Source organism: Pezoporus flaviventris, unplaced genomic scaffold (assembly GCF_033815535.1).
Source record: "Pezoporus flaviventris isolate CSIRO_AGI_PZ_B2104156 unplaced genomic scaffold, CSIRO_AGI_Pfla_v1 ptg000081l, whole genome shotgun sequence".
In the NCBI taxonomy this organism is placed as follows: domain Eukaryota; kingdom Metazoa; phylum Chordata; class Aves; order Psittaciformes; family Psittacidae; genus Pezoporus; species Pezoporus flaviventris.
The window spans coordinates 746,748-773,768 of NW_026892629.1; the positions used below are offsets into that span (position 1 = coordinate 746,748).

Here is a 27,021-nt window from a genome sequence, read left to right on the forward strand (position 1 = left end):
AATTTGAAGAACTCATTTGTAATTTGTGGAAACCATTTTCTGGGCTTCAAATATAAAATAAATATTTTAAGCTTTGTTTCATAATGCTTTTACAATCACTGATATAAGATATTTCAGCTGCAAAGATTTTATTTTCAGTGTTTCTTAATTTTTCCGTAACAGGCCTTAGAAAAAAAAAACTTGGAGAAATTAAAATTTCATTTAAAAAATATCTAGAGTTTTTCCCCCAAAGATTCTCATTTTTATTGTTGCACCTGAGCTGTAGTGCCTAACTTGACTATTTTCATGCTACTGCAAGTTAAATTGGCCTATAAGTTTAATAGGCAGAAGAGGTAAATCAGGTCCTTCACCTCTATAATTTATCTAGGATTTTCTTTTTTATATAATGATGTTATTTAGTGTTACGTTTTATGTACGTGCTTGTTCAGGACCCCATTTTTCCTACTGTTTTACAGCTTAGCAGTAATTTCCCAGCTCTATGTTGAGTTCTTTCCCTTCAGTCTACTCTGTGTATAGTCTCCTAAAACTGTCATCCTTTGTCCTTTGCTTAAAGTTTTCCTTGTATCTCCACTACCTGAGTTTCCTATTTATCTTTTACCAACTTGAATATAAATTTACACAAATTGCTCCAGAAACCAATGCTTGTCATTTACATTTAAAGAAACTGCAACAGACCAGAAAAGTACAGAAATTGCTAAGGTAGATCAGCTGAAATTCAGATATTTGAATGTGTCCTCATCAAAATGCTTGCTCCATAATTTTTTGACAGCAACTTGCCTTCTCTGCTTAAGGATGCATTTCTAGGGATAGTTATCATTGCTAAGCAGTTTGGTGCGTGCCTACAAGGAGGTGCCGACAAATGAACATCAACCTGACGTGACCTTAGATCTTCCTCAAAGAAGAGATTTCTAGGTCTGAACATGGAAGGGAAGGAGGAGAGATGTTATCTGCTGAGCTAGTTTTTAACAGAGGTATTCCTGTGAGCTGCCACTGGTGACTTGCTGAAAGTAGCTTTTTATTGCTTGCTCAGAGACCAGCTGTGATTTTAACAGCTGGTTTTACCAGACTAGATGGAGTCCAGAAAAACACTGCCTGTTTTGATGCCCCTAAAGCCCATTCTCAGTTCTCAAATGAGATATTACCACACATGCCCTGAAAGATCTGTGCTTGGAGCACATCTACATATCTTGTCCAAAACAAATGTGGCTACCTAGTGCATCACAAAAGCTGAAGAAAGGATGGGAGTTCCCACTTTTTTAAAACAGTTGATGGCCAGTTTAGGATATCAGAGACAGTTCAACTACTGAATTGGACTTATTGTGAAGTGAAGATTCAAGAACAGATTTGCAATAGGGAGAGAGCAAATGCCAACATTTGGCATTCATGGTGCCCTCACCCAGGAAAGGAAAGGCTGGAGTTTGGATTCCTGACTCTGCTCTGTATTTTGTATTACATACCTATTGACTAATAAATATAAGCAGTCCAGAGAGCAAAGACGACAGATTCTTTGGCCTTTCCTTTCCTAACACTGTTATCCAAAACACAAAGAAAGAGAACTATGCTCACTTTCACTCCTGGTGCTGGTGCACTCAACCTTTAATGGCACCAGGCAAAGAAGAACAACTTCAAGAGGCCATATGGAGCTTATCTGTACTCCAAACAGCATGCAGTCTGGTGATTCAGAAAGTAGATATCAGTCTGTCATATACCAAATCATTGTTCTTAGCAATAAGCACTTAGTACTATATTGTATAGCATTCCTTACAATCTAGCAATGATGTTGTTGTAAAGTCTTTCACTGCTTATACAAAAATATGGCTATTCATATATGGTTTATTAACAGAGGCAGGATCAAATAACAAAAGGTTGCACTATGCATCCTGGACAGAGGTATGTACATGAGCCTATGAAAACGGTGATGTTCAAGAGACATTTTTATTGTTACGCATCCTATTTGCTGTCTGGAAGTGCTGTAATCTCAGTTTACATAATTGGCTCATTTTATGTAAGCCTCAGAAAAATCCCAAACAACCCCTATTTTAGTAGAATCAGCCCTTCTTACTAGCATATTGAAACACTTTCAAATATTTTTCTGCTAGAAGTCCATGCTCTGGGAAGATTCAGATGCAAAATTATTATATAGGATAAAGAGAAGGCAGAAGTAGTCATTAGAGCTATGGGCAGCACAGGCATTTTAACAGCTACTTAGCAACTTTTATGCAGTGCCATTTGGTGAAATGGTTTAGGGAAGAGTTTGGTGGGGCAGCTAGATACATAATTTAGAGAGAAATAAACAAGAGGTCACTAGAATATAAAAGCCCTGAATGCTTGCTTGTTTATTAATAATGGGAAAGAACAGTTGCACAATACATGGGAACTCAGTTCCTATAAGCAACACCATCCATATGAAATAAATTTTGTAAAAACCAGCTGTCAAGTAATCATGATGCTGATATATTGAAGTATTCAGCAGCTGATCCTATTGGTCAAATCAACTCTGTTAATTCTCTGGAAGGATGTTGTAAGGAACTCTTTTTAATAAAACGAAAATATTATTGCTAAAACGTTACCAGCATTTCCCATACTGCATATGTGTTACTGGGTAAAGCATATGAGAATATGTTTGCACGGCAGATGCTCCACAAAATAAAGCTGTACTGTACTTTTGTTTGTCACTAACAACATCTTGGAAGTTGAGATATGTGCCAATAACCATGAGGCAGTTACACTGTTGGGATAAACCACAAAGAGTTCGCAAGCTTCTGCTATGTAATTTTTCTGTAATTGTAGTTAACAGTTTCATTCCCATAGTAGGGTTTGCTCATTCTTTCCACAACAGTTGACCCAATTTATTGATCAAAAGAAAAGAACACAAATAACTCAGTGAAAGTTGTGGAGTTCCAAGCAAGCTGTCAACAAGTAGCAAGACGCACCAGTGTGATTTCACAAAAAAATAAGACCTAGCTAGAAATGGTGCTTCCCAATCAGCACTTATTCTCTTCTCTATGAAAATCATTGGAGCTTTTAAATTATTTCTCAATTGGATGCAAACTTACGCTGTGCTCATTTCATCCACTCTTTGGCATCAGAGCCTGACAATGGAAAAGTAGTAGTTAAATGGGCCATTTATGATAATGCTTTTTAGAAAAACTCTTGTCCTGTGGCTACTGGCACCACAGATCTGTTTATTACAACATAAAGTTCAGCAGATATCTTGCTGATTGATAGAACTTTCTCGTCATGGCTTTCTGGGACAGTTTCAAGCAATATTCATGATTTCCTTAGCAAAAGGCAGTGAAAGAGATGTTCACCTCAAGGACATTATAATGAGATTATAAAGAGGGGGAAGAAAGACAGAGGGAAGAGACAAATGCTTAGAATCAGATTCAACTTATTTAAGTTGTACAGAATAGACACAAACGCAGGTCAAGAACTGAGAGGCAATCTTGGAAGAGCAAGAGCGCGTAGGCTTTATAATACATACTCTTAAGCACTGACTTGGAACCCACCCCTAAAACATAAGCAAAATAGCTGAAAAAACCTTTGGCAAAATACTTTTTACAGCTTTTGTGGCTATTTTGTATGAATGGCTGATGTTCATCAGTGTTACCTTTACTCCAATTCATTACAGGTCCCAGAACTGCTAGCAGACCATACAGATTCCAATTTAGGCTGGATATTTTGTTTCTTCTATAAAAGCTGAGATAAAAGTATATAATAAATCTTTGCTAAAATAATGTCAAGAATTATGTAATGCCTTTAAAAATTATGTAATACATTTCCACGATGAAGCGCATTAAGGCAATCTTAATCCTTTGTAATTTTTTAAGGAAATGTCATTGCTTTCAAGCTTGTCAAGTTTGTCATTGCCACCAAGTTTGAATCTTGGCCTTTGTGACTTAAATATTTATTAACCTCATGTAAAAAATATGAAATGACGCATAGAAATTAAAAATATGGTAACAGGAAGAATGTAAAAAAGATACATATGGAAGTACTGACATGTATGTTGCTTCTGGGCACAGCTGATGGCAATATTAATCGGAGCTGTGGTGCTGCAACTATTTATATATAATCAGAACATGTAAGAGCAAAGGCAGTACAGTGCATACTTCTAAATTAGAGCAGGAGGCTTTGCTAATTATCAATTTTGTCTTCATGTCTATACATTTTGGATGAAACTTCTCCCAGAAATGTTCTCAAGCTTAATTAATTATCGATATAAACACCACAAACACATCAAAGATACTTGTAGGTTCCAAAAGCCTTATTTTCTTTATCATCAGGGGCTACTAATCACTGATGGTTTACTGCAGTGGCATATAGAAGAAATGTACACCATACTGGATCAACCAAAAAAAACCCAGTACACGATATGATTACAGAAGTGACTAGCTTCTAGATGTAAATTTCCTAGCTGTAAATCTTATGGGATTTTTTGTTTGTTTTGCTGTTTGGGTTTTTTGTTGTTTTTCAGGCTGCTATACACTGTTGTTTCTCCCTGAACTATTTTACAGTGAGCTCTTTATGACAGGGAATGAAATTTCTATCTGAGAGCAACGTCCAAAGAAGGCATGATTTTGGTGAATCACAAACCATTCACCCGTGTCCTCAAAAAGTGCTCCTCTGTGAGGTATTTGTTATCATCTGCTAAAATAAACCAATCTCCTCAGCTGTGATGGTGTCATCACAAACCTCCAAGCTAGGTTTTACAGTGCAGTATGAGGCCCATGACACCACTCCAGAAACCTCCAAAGTATGTCTAGGCAGTGTATTTCTCTGCCTTGTTTATAATTTGTAAGAACAAATTGCACTATGGGTGTAACATCTTCAGATCATGACCACAGTAATTATTAGTCAAAGTTACAAGATAAACAATTAATTTACTTTATCACAGTGAAGGTAAAGCACTTGTGTTATCTTTAAACAACCTACACCAGATAAAATAACATGTGCTGTACATCTGATACTTGTGTTCTATCTCTAGCAGAGGCTCCAGATTCCTTCTTGCAAGATCTCACCCATCTAGGAGAACCAGAGATTTCCTTATGTGGCTGGCCAAGTTGCCACAGTGGTGCTTTGTAAAAGTAATCATGAGGCTATTGCACAGCATGTGGCTGTGAGCTTAATTACCACAACATACCTTATCTGCCACACCCTGTCTTTAAAATAGCAGACCTAATCTTGACGTGTGATCCTATGATTATGCCTTCCCCATTGTCCCTAATAAAACTCTCTTTGCATGATGAGGCATTGAAAGCTGTCCATCAAATTTAAAGAAAATTCTATTCACTCGATTAAAAGGAACAGTGATACCTGACAACCCAAACTGCAGAACATCTCCCCTCCCTCCCTGAATATTCAGTATATAAATGTACCATTACTTTATCCACCTGGCATTCACAAACTGAAGCATTCTCCAAAATTGTGCTTTGACAGAAGGAACTTGCATCGTTTACATATATTTTAAAGATGAATAGAGGTATACAATGCAATTTAAAAGTTTTCTTAGCTCAGATAATCTCAAAAGTTCATAGAGCCAACAGTCTATATTACAATATTATGATATTATGTTTATCAGTGTCAGGTAACCCTAGTACTTGTCACAGTTTCATTTTTGGTGAGAGAATAAATTGTTATGAAGATCTGTAATAGCTGAAATATGACAGAAGCAGAGGATGATCTAGAGGAGTAAGTTTTGCCCCCACAATCTTTTCAGACTCTTGCTAGGAAGTCATTTCCAAAAACATTACAAAAAGGACTTTTCTTAGTCTTGCCTTACAAGAGCTACTTCCACAGATGGCTATCCTTCATGTTTTCTAATTCTAGTGTTTTCTTGTCAGAGGAATATTTATGGCCAGTTTTGCTTTCTCAGCTCTAAAAAGTTTCAGTAGTAAATATTTGCAGAAGAAAGTACAAAGCCTGACAGAAAAATTATTCAACAGTTCAACATATCTATTTCCCAGCTAAATGTGGTCTTGTGTAGGTATAGTGCTCTTTTTGCATGAAGTTTTGTAAATTTTCATTCATCCTATGTACAATTTAATAAGATTCTTCATCAGTATTTTATTTTTCTATTAAGACTTTACAGTAAACAAGTTCCCATGTATAAAATGTGAGTACTATACACTTATCAAGCCCTCCCCATGTTCTTACTTTAACGTGGAAACACTGGCTATCTAGCATTCTATTTCTGCTATTAGAAGGACGAAACAGTCTGTGTCAAGGTTCATAGCCAAGCTAAAATGACAGATCAGGTTTTAAATCATACACTATGATTGATTCTGCTTGAAACTAGATTGGCTATGTCCAAGCCGTACCACATTTAGCTTAGAAATTCTTTACCGAAGTTCTATAGATCTTTTAGGCATCTTAATAGGCAAATGTCAAAATACAACAAAGTCATCAAGCAGCCTAATTGGTATGATAAAAAAAAAAAGTAAACTGTACAGTTAATTTTGAAAAGTATAAACTGAGAAATAGTAAAAACCTGTTTATTTTTCATTTAACATTAAATTGCTTGCTACAAGACATGCTCCAGTGTATTTTCCATTTTAAATGTCTGGTGCAATAGACCCTCCTTCCTTGTGAAGAACTTCCTGACAAAGAGTCAGTCAACAAAGATATGTGTATGGGAGGTGTTTCTGATGTTAACATTTTTCAGTCAAGTATGACAGCCAGTTTGTCGCACTATTTAACCACAGACATGCTGGTTGGCAGTTCATCTGTGAAAACCATTTCTTAGAGATGAAGTACCCTAAAGTATGTGCCTATCTCTTATGACAATAACACTTAAATCTTGTTTGGGTGTACCAAAATGGTGCTGCTGAGTATAACTATTTTTCAGAGGCATGAAATGGTGCTTATTCTACTCCTCTAACAACAGTTACTTTCTGCAATGGAGTCACAGTTCCAGGGAAACAGTTCATATCACCAGATTTCTGCCAAATCCCTGAAATCAGGGAAAACTGAATCTGTGCAGATACCTGCTGTTTACAGCAGCTGAGAAAACTAAGGGAAAAGCAGAAAGAAGTGCTCTGCATTTAAAAGGCCTGTCAAAATTCTTTCAGTCAAACAGAGTTCCAAGAAAGGGAGTTGCAGGTTCTGTTAGCAGATATTCAAGGACACTTAGGTAGGCATGAAAGAAAACCATCCAGACTGTAACAGGCCAAGGGATTCAAGAGCTTTCATGTAAATCCTTGCTGTTCAAGAGTTTATGTGAAACTAATTCTGCTGCATTTATCTATAGATGGAGACCTTTCTCTAAATAAAATCACTGGAATTTATAAACTCCAAGCCAGTGGCAGAAAAGTCAATGCAAAATATATTCTACAAAATACAATAGTGGAAAAAAAAAAACAACAAACAAACCCCAAACCAAAAGAGGAAACAATTGGAGCTCTTGTGCAAAACAGCAGTATTCTTTGGTGTCACTATTCCTTTGTTAATCAGGAAAATAGCAAAATGACCCCACTTAACTTCACTACAGAAAAGAGTGGAAACAAGCCAGCTGACAGCTATCCAGTCAGGCCTACAAACAAAGAAATCTAATTTTGATATGTTAAAAATAAAAATAATTAAATAAAATGTAATACTTCAAAGTTAATTTTTAGCAACTTAACATCCAGAGCTTGTCAAACTATTTTGAATTATCTATTCCACCAAGTTAAAAATAAAGACGCTTTAAATGTATTAAAATTATTCCTTCACCCCTTAAAGTCTTGAAGTGACTTCTTTTCTTGAAGAAAGCAATTTCATATCAAAATGTGTTTTGCATTTTTTTATGTAGCACTTCTTTTTTTACATTACTTATTGAGAAGACTAAAATATTTATTTAATAATAATAAAAAAAGATATTTAAGACATGCCATTGGTATTTCTTTCAAGCAGAAAAAATAATTTTTCCTATAGAATTGTGAACATAAGACCATTAGTATCACACTTTCCTTTGTTTCTCCTCTCTTTGCCAGATAACAAAGTGGCAAAGGGGAGAGATTACGAAAATGAAATAAAGACTTGAAAATTTAAAAAATTCTTTACTGACAATGTTTTTTTTCCAAAGTAGATGATTTCTTTTGCCTAGAACAAGTCTTATATGAAAAAGATCATTGGCCAACATCGTGACAGAAATATTGGAAAATATTAACCACTCTTAAAAACATGTCTTCACAGTTGTTCTCTCTTCTCATCTGGAAATCACATCTATACATTATTTTGCACAAATATTTTACTTAGGTAGTCTCTTCCTTGTAAATCTGGTGAAAAAAGAGTTTATGAGTTTTTGGAAAGCATAGCTGTAGGCTATGCGGGAGGACACTGACCGGCTGAGAAATGCTACAAGCAGCTGCGGTTCCATGGAGTTCCAAGGAATTGCAACCACTTACGCCAGATCTAAATATATCTTCCTCTGAAGAGTTCCTGTCAACTAAAGTAATCAGGCTTCAAACAGAGGTGGGAGTTTGCCATGATTTCTGTTTCTGGACAGTTCAATTACAGCACTCCTCTGAGATTCCCTTTTGAGAAAAGTCAAAACTAATTTGGTCCCCACATGTAATGGAAGATGTTTTAGTTTTTTGGGTTTTGATGAAGTGAAATAAAACACAGTCAAAGAAAACAGACCCTTTCCATTAATACTTTTCATGAAATTATAATGGTGAACAGTTGCTCTGTGTGAAAATTATAGATTTTTATCAAAATCTCCTTCAACAACTTTTTACCTGTTACATAAAGTTAACTATTTACTAGTTAACTCTCAGGGATTGTGAGAATGAAGACCTTAGGCCCCCTGTAGGAGAGCATCTGGTTCAAGACCATCTTAAGAACCTGAACGTGAACAAGTCCATGGGACCTGATGAAAATCAATCCGTGGATCCTGAAGGAGCTGGCAAATGGAGTTGCTCAGCCACTGGCCATTGTATTTGGAAAAATCATGGCAGTCAGGTGAAGTTCCCGATGACTGGAAAAAGGGAAATATAACCCCCATTTTCAAGAAGGGGAAAATGGATGACCTGGGGAACTACAGACCAGGCAGTCTCACCTCTGTGCCTGGCAAAATCTTGGAGCAGATTCTTCTGGAGGGCATCCTAAGGCACATGAAAAACAACAAGGTTCTTGGTGACAGCCAGCATGGCTTCACTAAGGGGAAATCCTCCCTGACCAATTTGGTGGCCTTCTATGATGGGGCTACAGAACTGATGGACAGGGGTAGAGCAGTTGATGTCATCTACCTGGACTTGTGCAAAGCATTCGACACTGTCCTGCATGACATCCTTGTCTCTAAATTGGAGAGACATCAATTTGATAGGTGGAGCACTTGGTGGACAAATAACTGGCTGGATGGCCGCACACAGAGAGTTGTGGTCAATGGCTCAATGTCCGGCTGGAGATCAGTAACGAGTGGTGTCCCTCAGGGATCAGTGTTGGGACCAGTCTTGTTCACCATCTTCATTGGTGACATGGACAGTGGGATTGAGTGTGCCCTCAGCAAGTTTGCGATGACACCAAGCTGTGTGGTTCGGTTGATACGCTGGAGGGAAGGAATGCCATCCAGAGGGACCTCGGCACGCTTGTGATGTCATTTTGATGCCAACCTCATGAAATTTAACCGTGTCAAGTACAATTTCCTACCCCTGGGTGGGAGCAACCCCAGGCACAGCTACAGGATGGGCAGAGAAGAGATTCAGAACAGCCCTGTAGCGAAGGACTTGGGGGTGCTGGTTGATGAGAAAGTGAAGATGAGCTGGCTTCAGTGCGCGCTCACAGCCCAGAAAGGCAACTGTATCCTTTTGATCCTTTTGATGTGGTAAAGGCTTCATCAAAAGGAGAGTGACCAGCAGGTCAATGGAGGTGATCCTGCCCCTCTACTCTGCTCTCGTGATACCCCACTTGGAGTATTGTGTGCAGTTCTGGTGTCCTCAACATAAAAAGGACATGGAACTGTTGGAACAAGTCCAGAGAAGGGCCATGAGGATGATCAGGGGACTGGAGCACCTCCTGTATGAAGATAGGCTGAGAAAGTTGGGGCTGTTCAGCCTGGAGAAGAGAAGGCTGCGTGGAGACCTTATAGCAGCCTTCCAGTATCTGAAGGGGGCCTATAAGGATGCTGTGGGGGGACTCTTCATTAGGGACTGTAGTGATAGGACAAGGTGTAGTAGGTTAAAAGTTAAACAGGGGACATAAGGAAGAAGGTCTTTACTGTGAGGGTGGTGAGGCGCTGGAATGGGTTGCCCAAGGCAGCTGTGAATGTTCCATCCCTGGTGGTGTTCAAGGCCGGGTTGGACAGAGCCTTGGATGAATCATAGAATCATAGAATAGTCAGGGTTGGAAAGGACCTTAAGGTCATCTAGTTCCAACCCCCCTGTCATGGGCAGGGACACCTCACATTAAACCATGTCACCAAAAGCTCTGTCCAATCCGGGTTTGAACACTTGAAAGTGCAGAAAATAATGATGTTTTACTGAAATCTGTGCAAAGAATGATTTTCTTGATGATGCTTCGATAAAAATACTGATCAACTACTAGAAATTGATGTAAAAAAGACTATATAGCCTAGTATTAATTATTGTAATTATGAAAGATTTGAAAATACTTCTAACAGATCATGAATTTATAGATAGGTGGAGCACTTGGTGGACAAATAACTGGCTGGATGGCTGCACACAGAGAGTTGTGGTCAATGGCTCAATGTCTATCTGGAGACCAGTAACGAGTGGTGTCTGTCAGGTATTGGTGTTGGGACCAGTCTTGTTCAACGTCTTTGTTGGTGACATGGACAGTGGGATTGAGTGTGCCCTCAGCAAATTTGCCGATGACACCAAACTGTGTGGTTCGGTTGATACGCTGGAGGGAAGGAATGCCATCCAGAGGGACCTCGACATGCTTGTGAGGTGGGCTGATGCCAATCTCGTGAAGTTCAACCATACGAAGTGCAAGGTCCTACACCTGGGTCGGTGCAATCCCAGACACAGCTACAGGTTGGGCAGAGAAGAGGAGGGTTCATATAGAATGGGTTTCACATTTCAGTACTGGAGTGCAGTTTGGTCCTTCGGACACTACTTCTTCACCTTTATTTTTACTCTACTGTTTGGGTGGAAAGGGAGCACTACTTTTGCCTCCCTTTAACGTATTACCAAATTCTAAGGCAGGGAAGACAACCCCTGAAAAATCAAGGCCAAATTCCAGCCTTAGTTATATGTTAGTGGTATCTTTCAATGGCCATAAAGTTATAAACTCCTGGTAATTTGGTGTCTGGGGGAAGGGGACTCTCTTCCCTTTTTATACTGGTGAAAAGACGTCTTCCTGGTAAGTCACTATTTTAGCTTTGACTGGAATTACCATGGCAGCTCATTTATATAGGCTTGAAATGATTTTTTGTAAGCAATATTTCTCATTGGATTTACATTGCATTTCTGGCATGTGCACCATAAACCAGGTTTATTTACAGAACTTTCACCCTCCGTGTCAACACACAGCTGCAACAGAACAGAAGAGAGACAAATATGGTCTATTTGTGAGTCTCTTGAGAGAAATGCATTTATCACTAAGCCTGATGCAAAAAGGTACAACTGACTTCTGAAGCACTTTCTCTTCCACAGTCCATGTTTCATTTATGTTACTGATGTCTGTGAAACACATGTTCTACAAGTGCAAATCCTGAAGCCATTTCTTTCTGGTTGCAAAAAACTGGGTTGCATAATTATCAACTGTTTCTGTCATCAACTTTAAAGAAAGCTACACTAAAGTAGATATAGATGCAGAAGCTAGATGTTTTCCGGGAACTAATCACAGCACTACTAGGGGTTGAGAGACAGCTGCCATATGCTGAGCTTTAGGAACTCTCTGCTGTGATACTACAAATGAAGAAACTTGTAAGAGCAGGAGATGAACCTCCTCATTTTCTGCTTCAAGCACAGAGCATCACCTCATTACACTGCAAAATATATGGACATGACATCTCACTGATGTAGAATGAAAAAGGAGAAAGAGAAAGAAAAAGAAGATCATGAAAGAAGATCATGAAACAAAATTTAGTACAAAAAGCGAAGATATGGAGGAAATGTGAAAAAGAACTAGTTTGAAGGGGAAAGGCTGCCAAACAAATATAAGGACAATGTCAAAAGCTTAAGAACAATATCTGTTGAAATTGGCTAAATTGGAGAATAACAATCTAATAAAGAGGATAAAACAAATACAACAGCAAGAATATGCATTGACTTTAACATAGTAGATAGGATTTGTATTTGACACAGAAGACGAGAAAGAGGAATTTGGGTAAATTTGAGGTTGCTGCAGAATTATCATAAATTCTGCAGGAAAGAAAGTAAAAGAGGACATATTTCCTAGAAGAGAATTGTAAAAGAGGAATCAGAAAAGAGGAAATCCCCACATTTCCCAAAAAATCTGTTTGGGAGTCACCTGTATCTGCTGGAAAGTAGACGATGATAATGCTGAATCAGGGAATTAAAACACAATAAACCGAAATCAATCTGCAGTGCAGCCACACAGATACTGGCCTTGAAAACAACATGACAGAGATAAATGAACAGGAAAGACAATTTTGCAAGGAAGCATAACAAGTGGTGATTAATGTTACAATTATCATAAACTCTGCTGCTAAACACATACCCAGAACTTGAGTTTAATTCCTCTGTTGGCAAGTAATTCAACTAGAGTACCTTAATACCATTTAGTAAACCATCATTTATGTTTTAAATTTCTTTCTTGTAATTTTTTGACCTTTCTTTGTCTTTTGTCATCACAAGAATTTAGCTTCAGAAATGTGCCCACTAGTTATATAAATTTTTATCCTTTTAAAGTAGTTTAATTAACAGTTTCATTAATTTTATTGTGCGATGAAAGTTATAATTTAAGGTTTGGAAAGTCTAATTTAAATAGATCTGAAGATGTAGCACAGTCATTGCTGAACATCAATATCAATCATAAAGTTTATGGTGCAATTCCTTAAATTCAGTGGATGTGAATGTTCATGCTATGTGGAATTAATTTTCTGTCGCCACTGAAAAAAAAAAGAGAAAGAAAAAGAAAAGCGATAGAAAAAGCCTCCAGGAGTTCCTGCTTAATCACTGGAAAAATCAGATAAGCTTCAAATATCCAAAGACAAATCTCATACTTAAACCAGAATGAAAATAATTCCTTAGTATAAATTTGAGTTATTTTTGATATTTAAATTCTTAATTTTTAATTCTTTTAAATTTTGTAGACAGTGGAGGCAATACGTTTAAATTAAGATAAAAATGAAGACCTAGGAATTCAATCCTGCTAACAAAATTTGAAGTTACATCAAGTTCACAGCAAATTTATGGGAAAGCATAAAATTCATACATTTCTGCACTACTTTCACTATTGAAATTTACCTTAGAATGTAGCCTTGGATTGTTAAAATATCAGTCTTAGGAATCAAATCAATGCATCAAGAGTGAAGTCATAAATATCTGGTCATACACAGATGGCAAAAGGTTTTATTTCAACCTACATCAGTAAGCGAGGACCCAAAATTACTGATTTGTGAATAGCTAATAACTAAATGCACTACCTGATTCAGAAAATATTAACTTCACCTTATTGCCTGCATTGGTGCCCTATACTGCACCAGCATTACTTCACCCTCACTTAACTGTGCTTCAGTGAGCTAGTTCTCATGAAAACCGTAAGTACTAGGCTGAACAATCAAGACGCAAACTGGATAAGATGAAATACAGTGCTAGATATCACCCTTCACACTTTAGACTACTTTCTCAAACAGCCCCCTTAAGAATCCCAGCACATGCTGAACAGAGAAGCAGACAAGGTGGACCTTGAATAATTTTACATTATAATGTCCCTCACGAAAGGAAAAAAATCCCACTATGACTTCCTGAAGGTATTTTGGTGAGAAGAAACATTCCTTCTCTGGTAGAGAAACCGGTCATAACCAAAGGTATTTAGAGCTTCTGTCAAATCAGTTCAGGAAATGATTCTGTTTTCATCATTGCTAGGAGAAGCTTATCTGCTAATGCATTCAATGCCACTTCAGTTCCAAATATGAGAGCACAACTTCTGTATGATGCAAGTTGACATTTCAGCTACCCATTTGCTTGCTGTCATCTTTGTTGCCTTATTAAATGATAGATCATTGTTAAATGATGGAGATGCAAAATTATGTTGAACAAAGAGGCTTTTCAGAACCTTCATGGTATTGTGTTTCCCACTATATCTCAGTCTTAAAGTAAGCAAGAAGCATGTTATATTTAATTCTTTCTAATTTAAAATGGCTGAGTGGCATATAGGAAATGATTTCCTTGTAGTTGCAGCCTGACTGTTCCCCCTAAACAGTGCATTAGGATATCAGTGGATAGAGAAGAATGGGGTAATTAAGTTGCTGTTTTGATGTTTTTGTTTGGGTTTTTTGGGTTTTTGTTTTTTTTTTCATTTTTTTTTTGGGGGGGAATCTTTTTTTTGTGGTGGTGGTAATATTCTCTGTGGTTTTGTTTATTTGTTTGTGGGGAGAGAATTGTACTTATGACGAGGTGCCTAGGGACATGTCTAATGTCTCTAAATTGGAGAGACATCAATTTGAAGGATGGACCACTCGGTGGATAAAGAACTGGCTGGATGGCCGCACACAAAGAGTTGTGGTCAGTGGCTCAATGTCCATCTGGAGACCAGTAATGAGTGGTGTCCCTCAGGGATCATTGTTGGGACCGGTCTTGTTTAACATCTTCGTTGGTGACATGGACAGTGGGATTGAGTGTGCCCTCAGCAAGTTTGCCAATGACACCAAGCTGTGTGGTTCGGTTGATACCCTGGAGGGAAGGAATGCCATCCAGAGGGACCTTGACATGCCTGTGAGGTGGGCTGATGCCAACCTCATGAAGTTCAACCATGACAAGTGCAAGGTCCTACACCTGGGTCAGAGCAATCCCAGGCACAGCTGTAGATTGGGCAGAGAAGAGATTCAGAGCAGCCCTGCGGAGAAGGACTTGAGGGTGTTGGTTGATGAGAAAATGAACATGAGCCAGCAGTGTGCGCTTGCAGCCCAGAAAGCCAGCCGTATCCTGGGCTGCATCAAAAGGAGTGTGACCAGCTGGTCGAAGGAAGTGATCCTGCTCCTCTACTCTGCTCTTGTGAGACCTCACTTGGAGTATTGTGTGCAGTTCTGGTGTCCTCAACATAGAAAGGATATGGAACTGTTGGAACAATTCCAGAAAAGGGCCACGAGGATGATCAGGGGACTGGAGCACCTCCCGTACGAGGACAGGCTGAGAAAGTTGGGGCTGTTCAGCCTGGAGAAGAGAAGGCTGCGTGGAGACCTCATAGCAGCCTTCCAGTATCTGAAGGGGGCCTATAAGGATGCTGGGGAGGGACACTTCATTAGGGACTGTAGTGACAGGACAAGGGGTAACGGGTTAAAACTTAAACAGGGGAAGTTTAGATTGCATATAAGAAGGAAATTCTTTCCTGTTAGGGTGGTGAGGCACTGGAATGGGTTGCTCAGGGAGGTTGTGAATGCTCCATCCCTGGCAGTGTTCAAGACCAGGTTGGACGAGGCCTTGGGCGATATGATTTAGCGTAAGGTGTCCCTGCCCATGGCAGGGGGGTTGGAACTAGATGATCTTAAGGTCCTTTCCAACCCAAACTATTCTATGATTCTATGGTTTAGTGGTGGACTTGGCAGTGTTAGATTAATGGTTGGACTCAGTGGTCTTAAAGGTCTTTTCCAACATAAATGATTCTATAATTCTATGATGTTGTTTAGACCCCTGAGCTTTTAGCCAAAAAAATGTTGAGTACCTATTAATGGCATAGGCAGCTGAAGCTATTGTGAAGGGCAGTACAGATGCTGTCTTTGAGTAAACACGTTCCTATTTAATGAAAATCAATGTCAGCATGGCTAAGGCCAAGCTTGCAGAACAGAACTGCTCTCAACTGTAGCAAGTGTTGTAGTCTGATATATTAGGAAACAACAAAAATTCTCCAACACCTCTTCCAATTAATTTTGCCTTCCAAGTAAGAATGTGCTGATGTATAACACAGATCTTTTTCAGTGATATATAAACCAGTTCTTTTTCAGAGGAATGTTTTTGCAGATATCTGGTTGATTTTCAGCAGAAAAGATGACTTTGTCCCCAGTCAAACAATGAATAATGCATGTGTTCACAGATTATACCACCTTGTTCTGTGTTATTTCTTCCCCTGAAAGAGCAGGAACTCTTCTTGTTTCCACAAAGCTATGTCTACCTCATTGCTAAGTCTGTTTCACTTAGAGGTGTGGTTAAACTGCAGTACCTGAATTCCCATTCCTGTGTCCAAGCACCCAGTCTCTTCACTCTGACACAAACAAGGAAGGTGACAACATTTTCTTCAACAGAGAAGAGCAAAGTATCTTTAATGTATATTTAAGGTTGCCAGTCACATTGGCCAACAGTGAACTGCCAGATGTGTTAACTTGTACTTTTAAAAAGGTGTTAAATTCATTCTGTTTGTTCAATCTACAGTGGGACAGGTACCACAGAACATGAATCATTTATGCTTGCCAGGATCTTGCAAATCAATAGTAGCCTTCTCTGATCTGCTACTTTGAACTGGGTGAGCTCATAAAGCTGTAGTCGGCCCAAATGCACAACAGACATTGTTTAGAGGTTACTTAAAACAGACATACAGCATTAATAAATCAAGAAGGAAATGTTTTCTCTGCCATCTGAAGAAGCATTGCCTGCTACTCATTCTAAAGAGTTTATTTTGCTTTTTCAGAAATTTCATATTGGAAGATCTTTAGGGAACATCCTACTAGCACTGAAACTGCTTTAATAAAATATTATTAAGAGCTCTCCAACAAGCATTGAAGACTGCACGCACTTTGTCCCACTGCTACAACAAAAATTTTAAAGAAAAACCCTGTGAGATTTGAGGAAGAGAACAATTTCTTCAGTTGAAATAGAAGCACAGCAGTCTGTGAGACATGATTCTTCACTGGATTTGTAAGTACACTTCAGTAATGAGTACTCGCTAGAAAGAGTGAAAAGTCCAACTATGCTCTAGAATCATTATGCGCTTAGATTGCAGTAATGGATGAACTAGTTAAATAAAAGTGAATTAGGCTGGTTTATTCTTGGAAAAAATACTAATGAATTTGATGAGAAAATGTCAAAATATGTTTTCAAAATGCTTCCAGCTTAAAAAAATCAGGTGCTATTGGAAAATCCTCTTTCCTTGAGAAGTTTCAAGACCAGATCTTCAGATGGCACAAAGAGCAGACAAGATCCCATATATCCAAGCTCATAATAAATTAGCTACAAGTATTTTCAGGTTCTGCCTTTTTCGTGTACAATTTGTCAATGATAATACACAAGCATTAGTACTCACTCATAGCATCCAATTCTAATTATGCAGTGTCCTTTCTAATTAATATATACCTCTAAGGAACATATGAAGAAGATAATCTTGTGAAAAGAATCATGTAGACCCCATGATTTCAGTAAAACTCTACCTGGGTTTGCTGAAATGGTTCTTTTTGCAGTACCCTTTCTTCCATCTGCAACATGTATGACCAAATTATGGAAACCATATTAACTTTGCCTCATTAAGCTAAGCAGTACACACTTCCCTTACAGTAAGATCTTAGATTCTAATTTATTCCCACACATTAAAGAAAAAAAATAAGTATTGTGTGCAAACACTCTGTGTGTGTGTGGGAGGTATTTTGCAATGTAGACGCAGCTGTTGCTTTGCGAGCTGCAGGTAGTAAAACTAGAATTATGAGCTGAATGTGTCCACTTTCAGGTTCCCTTTGTGGAATTAAGAGGCCCACTGACATTTTTGATCCTGCTATCAACAAAGCTTTCCCAAAAATTACTTTAGTTTTTGTCTGCAAGTGATTTCCATGCAAAATGAGGAGCTATGCTATTGGCTGTAATGGAAACCTGGAAATTGCCGTCTTGCTGAATCACATCCATAACAGATAGGAATACTGCTTCTTAAATTTTGTTTTTTTTCTTAAAAATGCAGAAATATCTTCTCTGTTAACAAAAATTAAGACTCTACTACCAAGGATTTAAAAGAGAAAAAAACCAATGGTCAGTTTGGTTCCATTAAAACAAAATTGAAACCCAACACACTCTCCTCTGAGTCTGTACTCAGAGAAAAATCTAACTTCACAACCTCCTGTCTTTTTCCCACTGGACCTCTGCCTGATTTTTCAGGTAAGTGACGGCACTGAGGATTTACAATCATTTTGTCCCCTCTGCCGCTACAGCATTCCTGGGTTATGCTTCCTAAATTAGGCACAGATTGTTACTTCGTATCATAAAGATGAAAATGGGCACCAAGGCATATTTCAAGATGGGATATAAATTAGCTTTACAAATGCCTCAGACATATTTTTTAAAGTTGATTATGAATTTATATTTGTAACTTTCTTAGGTCCCAAATCAGATGATGGGCCCTCATTTAAGAAATGTAAACATTTTCTCCTAGAATAGAAATTAACAGGTTTTTTTTTTGGTTTTGGTTTGGTTTGTTTTTTTGGTTTCGTTTTTTTTTTTTTTAACATATACATTTGTAAATAAAGCAAGTAATTTGGAAATTAAAGTTCCAGGCATTTAAAATTGAGAAAACCGTATTAGAGGATGTTCAAATTTAGGGAACATGATTTGTGATCTCTGAAGATTATGCTTTTTGAACAGTAGAAGTATTCAGATTTGATTGGGATTTTAAAAATGGTGTTATACTATTGATTAGATGACCAGTATACCCTTGAACCTAACCTGTCTCAGGAAGCTACAAGCCACATTAGTCAAGTAAAAAATGACTGCTTACATAGCTAAGAAATGGGAGACTTAGTAGCAGAACAACAATTTCAGTAAGAAAACCAGGAAGACAAAGGTGTTTTGCATGCCCAGCAAGCAAAATATGATGTAACAATGCTGAACAACAAATTGAAATCTCAGAGAAAATATGGCAGAATGCTTTCATAAAATCCCAAAAATGGATACATTCTTAACTGTTGTATCTATTGAAAGCATGAAGGAGATGGAAGCACGGACAGCTGACACATGCTGATAGCCATGTAGAAGTATTTGTTGTACCAAATAAGAATCCACAGTACTAGCTCAGATTTGAATGTGCCTGGACATATACCAGGGTGACAGCCCTGTTGTTAGCATTAAGTAGCTAGTGAATGTGTATAAAATATGCATATTCTCAAAGAAATCCCAATTTCTCTGGGAGAAATTACACAGAAACAGAGAAATACAAGAGGCTGAAATAATTAATTTTGATAAAATGTGGGACCATGAACCCCTACCAGACAGCATTCTAGTTCCTGTTTAAGACAAGGTGTATAAACACACATGCAAAACTTCAAACACTGCCAAGCACTTATGATATAGCAATAGTGATCCTTCCTTCTACATGTCTTACTTCAAATAAACAGTGATATTGAGATGTGACCGAAGAAAGAATGTATAACAAAGCCAGTAAGACCTTATGGGCCCAAACAATAGGTAAAGGGCCCATTTGTTTTTTGTCTGCACTCTTTACACTTCTTACACGGAAATATAACATGTTACGTGGCAACCATCAGTGTTAATGCAGCCACACGTGGCAAATGAAATGGGTGTGCCAAGCATAAAATGTTATTACTAGGTTGTGCAAATATGGTAAATGACAATATTTACATGTCATTTACAAATGACAACTATTAGTAAGAAGCAAAATAAACACTGAGCAGGAGCTTTTTCCCTACCAGGAACCTGCGAGAAATGCTCAGAAAAGAGACTTTATTCAAAGTTTACTGAAGTGAAGGGAGATTTTCCTTGTATTTTAATGTGCTTTGGAACTGCTATTAAATTACAAATAACATTGCAGCTAAGAATAAGAGCCTTACCCTAAACAAATAAGATGATAGAATAATGCAATAAAAACATTAACTTGAAAATTAAAAAGTGCATTTTCTTACTATGAAATGATTTTGCCTATATTGCATTGTTCCTGTACTGTTTTTCTGCCTCTGGCAAACAAAGGAGATACAGCTACACTGTATATCCATTACATAATATTTCTCTATGTCAATGAGCTAACCAGGAGCCAAGTAAGAGCTTACAAGTGTAGCATAATTAAAGATTCTTCAAGATAACAAACACAGCTGTGCAAGGACCACAAATATGTTATGTAGGACTTACAAGCTTTTTACAGCTCCAGTATTAAAAGCCTGGCTCATTAAGAACTAGTATGTCTATCACTGTTAGTGTCAAATCTGACATCAACATTGACTGAATTTGCCCAGCCTAGTGTGACTACAGGCTTGTGCTACTGTATTATTGCAACAACTAATATTTGCACTATGAAAAACGAAGAAACAATTTTCTGTCATATACATGTACCGAGAAGCTTGATCAACACATTTAAGGTATTTTGAGCTAGCCAAACTGAAATGCTTCACAAAATCAGATTGTAACTGATCTATTGACTATTTCGGGAAACACTATTTACATGGAACCTTGTAGAAACAACACAGCCTTGTGATTTATGAATTATTTTATAATTAGAATATGCAGTCACAGTTGGAAAGTTCAAATATTCTATTGCTAAAAACATACTGTAAAAACTTGGAGAGAAAATGTAAGTACGCCATATAATTTTATAACAAAAATCTTGATTGCTGCTGATACTGTCATGAGCTTCCAATGTGTGCCTGTGTTAAATTAAAATTTAAGCAGATAATATATGAATAGAAACATATTCATTAGCTTCCACATTATTAAATGTTGAACCAGTTTTTATTGTTAAACAGAAAAGAAATATATTTACAGCTTCTGATCAGCTGCAAAGAAAAGTACTCCTTAAGTTCAACACCAAACCCAAGGCAATTCTTGCCAGCAGGTGGCCAAGAATTGACTAATGAAATTTATCTACATCTTCTAATGAAATTTAAGTTCTAAAGCAGTCAGTTTATCACCTGGGTGTGTGATTTCCTTCAGATTTTCATGTATGTCTATTTCATAGAATCACAGAATGGTTTGGGTTGGAAAGGACCTTAAAGATCATCTAGTTCAAACCCCTCTGCCACAGTCAGGGACACCTTCCAGTAGACCAGGTTGGTCAAAGCCCCATCCAACCTGGCCTTAAACACTTCCAGGGGTGGGGCAAACCACAGCTTCTCTGGGCAGCCTGTTCCAGTGCCTCACCACCCTCAAAGTAAAGAACTTCTTCCCAGTATCTCATGTAAATCTACCTTTTCTCATCTTAAAGTCATTTGTCCTTGTCCTATCACTACAGGCCCTTGTAAAATAACCCTCTCAAGATTTCTTTTAAGCAACCTTTTAGGTACTGAAAGGCTGCTATAAGGTCTCCCCAGAGCCTTTGCTTTTCCAGGCTGAACAAAGCCAACTCTCTCAGCCTGTCTTCATAGGAGAAGTGCTCCAGCCCTCTGATCATCTACATTTTTATTGTATACATACCAAAAATTACTATGCCCCAACAAAGGTGTGTCATAATGCCACATTTTGATGATTTCTACAGACCTATTTGTAATTCTGTGTACAGATTTTCAATTTCTTACACTGGTAAGAATTTGCTTGGCTGACTAGTCACACTGAAGTCAAATGAAGAGACTCCTAACAATGGGACTAAGCACAGTATAGCAATCAGCTTAGAAAAGAGAAACTGTCTAAATAGAAAAATAATTTTTACTTGAGAACAGAACAAATCTCATTCAGATACACTGAGATAATAGATGTAGAGCTCCACATTACTGGAGTGTAAAATAATGTTGTTGAAAACTTTCATCCTCTTTTTTGATCAAGATAAATCATACGGGCAATTGTATTAATCAAACAGGGCAGACTGGTACATGTCAGGAGGTTTAATAAGTTCTGTGGAGTTTTGGTACTTACTGCTGTGCTAGTTCCTCATGGTTATTGTGATATTCTGGATCTGTTGTAGTCCACAGGAGATTTATTACAGAGCTCATTACATTAATTTGATAGCCTCTAATATTAATTAAAGATAACTGTAACCAGGGACCTGGAAAATGTTGTGTGAGATTAGTTTCACAGAATTACATGTTGTTTCTCATCTTCAAATATAGGCTTTCTACTTTATCTGTTGATGGAGAAAGCATCCTCTGGGTTTTCTAAGGTTATTCCTAAACTGAGAACTATTTGGGCTTTTTGCCTTACCCATAGTAAGTTTCAATTCATGTTCATTAAGAGTCCTAGAAGTTTTCAGGGTCGTAAATCTCTGAATTATAAGTTACGACTCATTATTAGTTACTAAAAAATTTGCTATTGAAGCAGAACACATGCAGCTGATGCTTCTCTGTCTCTTAAATAACCCTGTCCCTCTAGTATAAGATATTAATCAATGGGTTCAGAAATATTCTCCCTTGTGAATAAATCTAGCAAACACAAGCAGCAGACATGGTTGAAAAAATTAGAAGTTCTAAAGGTAAATGATGTGCAAATTACAATGTGGTTTCCCTGTGGATTTCACTGCCTTTGGAAGTGATACAAGTAGCAATGCATGGGCATGTGCACACACTCATACACATAAACAAAGTCAGGCCTTCAAATTACTTATAGTAAAATTATTTGGAACATCAGAAGAAATTGAGCCCCTGTTAATCCTCTAAAGGCAGAAATACTGAAGAAAAGCATATGTTAGATTTGAAATGTTTGCTATCATGTTCTTTTTGAACTCTAACAGAAAACTAATGGATGTGCCAGAAAAATATCAAAGCACAGACAACCTAGAATGCCACTAGCAAAAGGGTACTGTATTGAATGTGAATTAATGGATAAGATGCACTGAAACAGAATTTGATACAAGTAATAAAACAGCAACAGCCGTATTACAGAATACCCTCAAAATATTCTGAAACATAACAGAAATAAAGTTTACATTATCTGCATTGTCAGCTTGGCCCTCCCTGTTAACAAGAAAACTTGTTAATAGAGGGATGTTCCTCCTCTCCTCTTCCTAAATTATATTATTGGCATTTACATTTACAGCTGGTGCCTGCTGGCAGTCCTAACACATCTGTGGGGCTTGGTACTCTACTGAGCTTATATGTTTCATGTCTGCTGCTCAGGGTCATGGCATGGTTGAGGCTGGAAGGGACCTATGGAGATTGCCTAGTCCATAGTTTAGCTATGTATTCCTAAACCTCTCCATTAGCTATTCATATACGGTGGTAAAATATTTGTTGAGCCTTGTCTTCTCCAGACTGAACCATCTCAGCTCTCTCAGCCTCTCCTTGCACGACAGGTCCTACAAGTTCTTATTCTTCTTTGTGCTTCACTCCAGTAGCTCCATGTCTGTCCTACACTGGGGAGCCAGAACTGGATGCAGTGCTCCAGACGTGGCTTCATAGCATGGATTGTTAATAAACTGTTAACCTCTAATGATCTCAGTAGAAGTTATCATTAAGGATTGTGAATTGAGAAGATCTGTGAGGACGAAGGTAAAGTTTGAATTCCTCAAAAAAGACTTATAATTTCAACCATATTTTTGCTATGAAGTAAGCATAAAGGATTACATGCAAATCACTGATAAAAATGTGACATCTGATAAAAGTTCCACACTTCATTATATCATTTTAACATACAAAAATTGAGATCTGTGAGAGAACTTATTCAACAGTTAACCCGTGCAAATATTTAATCTTATCTTTGCATGCTTACATTGCTTCCCCTCTTTCATTTGATACACTCAATGGCTGTTTCAAGTTAAATTACCAAACTGGTGCCTTTCTCTGGTATTGTGTAGCTTTGATTATGCAGCAGCTAGCACAGTAGAGAGGGCAGAAGAAAACAAGCATAACTGTAGTGCAAGTAAACTAATGGGAAGTAAGAACACAGGAAAAAATATTTAATGAAAACAGATATTCCCTTGTCTTTCAAGGTCTGCCTTTAGTTTTGTATTTTAAAGGAAAGACAGACTTTGTTATGATATCACGAAACAATTTAGACAAATTTTGATATAAAAAAAAATGAAAACACATTCTGTAAAAGTAGAAAGTTTCACTGGTCTACAGAAGTGTTGATCACATTATTTCTGTTGTCTGACTTTTATTGGTGGGTATAGGAGAAGAATCAGTTTATCTGACCAATAGTTCTAGGTGTTAGAATTGAGCTGTCCAGTAGAGAAATAATATTGCGTTAAGAGAAGCCATACCAGATGAAGAAAACATCAAATCAGATGTCTGATTGCCAAGAATAGGTAATTTTAACTTATTCATGTAAAGATATAAAATGCCTACTTGTATCTTAATGCTATACATGTTGGTGCTGGTGATGGAAAAATTTCTTCCTGATCCTGTGGAACACATATTCATACTTTCAAATGTGAATATACTATCCTTACCTTTTTCAGACATCAGAAATATATTGCGGGTTCCTTCTCCCTCATTTCCAGTAGTAAATATGCCTTTGAGATGACAACTGCTTGGAATTCATACTCTTTTTTGCTAGTTCTCCAGTCCTTCCTTCACTTAAAAGAATATTATATTGAAAAAAATAATTTGTTCAAAGTAAGATGAGCTTTCTCGCCTTAAAGATAATGAAGCAAATGAAGCAAGACCAGCATGCCCTCTGCAGAACCCAGGTACTACAGGAAAGCACTGCAGCTTTGAAATAGATGACCCCTGTGGACTGGTCTTGTAGCAAGCTGCTGATAACTACCATGACGCTGTATTCAAATTATGAGAAACAGTTGTGGGAAATGCTAATTTGACATGATTAAAATGTATACAGAAAACCAAAGGCAACAAGATATAATAGATACATCTGATTTTTGTAAGTTATTCTTACTCTGTACTTGAAAACCAACATTTTAGGCTTCCTACATGTTGTACTAGAAAAGGATGTTACGGATCAGTGATTTCCTTCTTGTAGTATTGAACCTGTGCCTAGTGATGCTTGTTTCTACAACAGTTCTGCTAAGCTCATTCATGTAAAAATTCCCATTTGCATTCTAGATTATCTTTCTGCTGTAAGTAACAAATCCATTTATGAAGACTTGATAAGATGATCCCTAAGTAGCTCTGGAAGATAAGTTTAGCTAATCATAGTATTGACTTGAATATATATACTCACTTTTAATTACACTATTTTTATATTAATATACTTGTTCTAAATCTTTACTTCTTGCATATAGTTCCATACAATTTTTAGAAAACCTTGTATTTAAGGGAAGATACTCCTTTCCAGATATTGTCATAAAATGAAAGCAGCATAATTTTTTTCCTCTTTTAAAGTAGAGACTCTTAGGATTGTGATCTGTGATTTTCTACATATTTCTACATTTGTTCTAAGATGGATTACTACTTCAGTTTTTCTGTATTCATCCCTGGAATTTGATTTATTAATTCCTTTCTACATCATCATTTTACATCATACATCATGTTAATTCCAAGGTCACTCAGCAAAAAATGCTCTTCAACTGACTGTCCTAACTCACTAGTAGAGCACCTATCCCATCAGGAAAAAAACAACCCAAAAAACAACCCAAACAAAACACTTTCAATAATATTAGGCTACACAGCTAATAAATAACAGCATAAATATATATAACATAAAAAAGAACCCTGGTATATCAGAAGACCTCGGTCACCCATATCATGGGCAGAACAGTCCCTAGGGATAGATAGCAAGGGTTAATGGCAAGCACCAATGCACTACTTAGCATGCTTGGTGACTTGTTACCAATATTGTGAGGCACAGCCAGCCAGACTTCTCATCAAGAAATGGTCTGAAGGCAGGCAAATCAGGGAGCACACTTGGTTCACAAACAGCCTTCAGAAGTCTGTGGAAGACATAGCTAAACAGGTCTGTAGACTAAACTTCCAGCAGGCAGAAGTACAATTTGAACGTCACTATAAAAATGAAATTGTGGAAACTGAGTTTCTTTCCAACAGATACATATTTATTCTGTGTGTTTGTTACTTCTTGATAGGATATTTCTGTTTATGAAGAATGACAAGTTTTGCGGTGCAAAAAAAAAGCTGCTGCTTGTCTGCTTTTGGAACAGACAGTGAGAGTAATTCCTGGCTGAAATCAGTCTCTAAAGATACTAGAACAGTGAATGCCTGTCCGAGAATAAGAAGTCTGAGAATACAAATATCCAAATCTTACTGAGCTTTTGGTTTGTTTCCTAGCAGTTAAAATATTCTGTGTCAAACTTCATCTTTTATCAAGACTTCCTACATCTCTGGGTGATATTGCAAGAATAACTCACAGGTAATATTTCAAAGTGGCATGAGTGGAGGTACAAGAATAGGGAAAATAAAGAGACAGACCACAAAGCCTAAAGGCCTCATGCATTGTTTGTTGTCAAACACTAATAGTCTAGTTTGATATTTCTGAGAGTGATGTAAAACATGTGGTAACCTTTGCCCATTCCTTACTCTGGAATTCTCATGCACCAAATGCCATCAAGGCAGAGCAGCTTCCTTAGGCCAGCTGCCAGCACTGTGAATACAGCTTGCTGGAAATAACTAGGTGCCAAGAAGATGCAAAGGGCAATCACTTAAAGGGAAAGATGCCATCAAAGGATTTAGTACAAACCCAAAAAGACTAGAGTAACAGAGAGAGAAGAATATATATATATTTCATTAGAGACAATTGCAAAGCAGCTGCTGCAGTTTCTAGAATTCATTTCCTTAGATACAATAATTTCAGGTGCCTGTAGCCAAATTTATTTTATATTTGTACTGATTTCTTCAGAATGATTAAGAAGTTGGAATCTAGACAGAGCCATAGCCTGGTTTGCTGATGTGTTAGTGGCAAGAAGATGAGATAATTTGCCAATATCATTTATTTATGAACAAACGTTTGTTGGAAGATATGGTGAAGGCTACATAACTGCAATGTTAACCTTGTTATCTCAGAATAAAAGATAGCAAGGGAAGACATCAAGAACGAGGCAGATCTCAGAAAAATTTGAACTTTAGATGGTTTGGCTCTTCCAAATAAAGTGCAGTAGAGATTAGTTGCCAGAATATTAACACAGAACCTACGTAAAACA

The 27,021-nt window shown here is 37.5% G+C and overlaps 1 protein-coding gene across 2 annotated transcripts in view; it reads right to left on the bottom strand.

Annotated features, from left to right (window-relative positions):
• PDE7B (phosphodiesterase 7B) overlaps window positions 1-27,021 on the bottom strand; it is a 174,774-nt gene that overhangs the window by 135,112 nt on the left and 12,641 nt on the right. Inside the window, exon 1 of one of the 2 annotated variants that reach the window (XM_061474942.1) lies at window positions 3,611-3,916. The exons of the other annotated variant lie outside the window; for it this stretch is intronic. The gene's annotated coding sequence lies outside the window, so the exon portion shown is untranslated. Of the gene's footprint in view, window positions 1-3,610; window positions 3,917-27,021 lie in introns of those variants that run through there. 2 annotated transcript variants of the gene reach the window in all.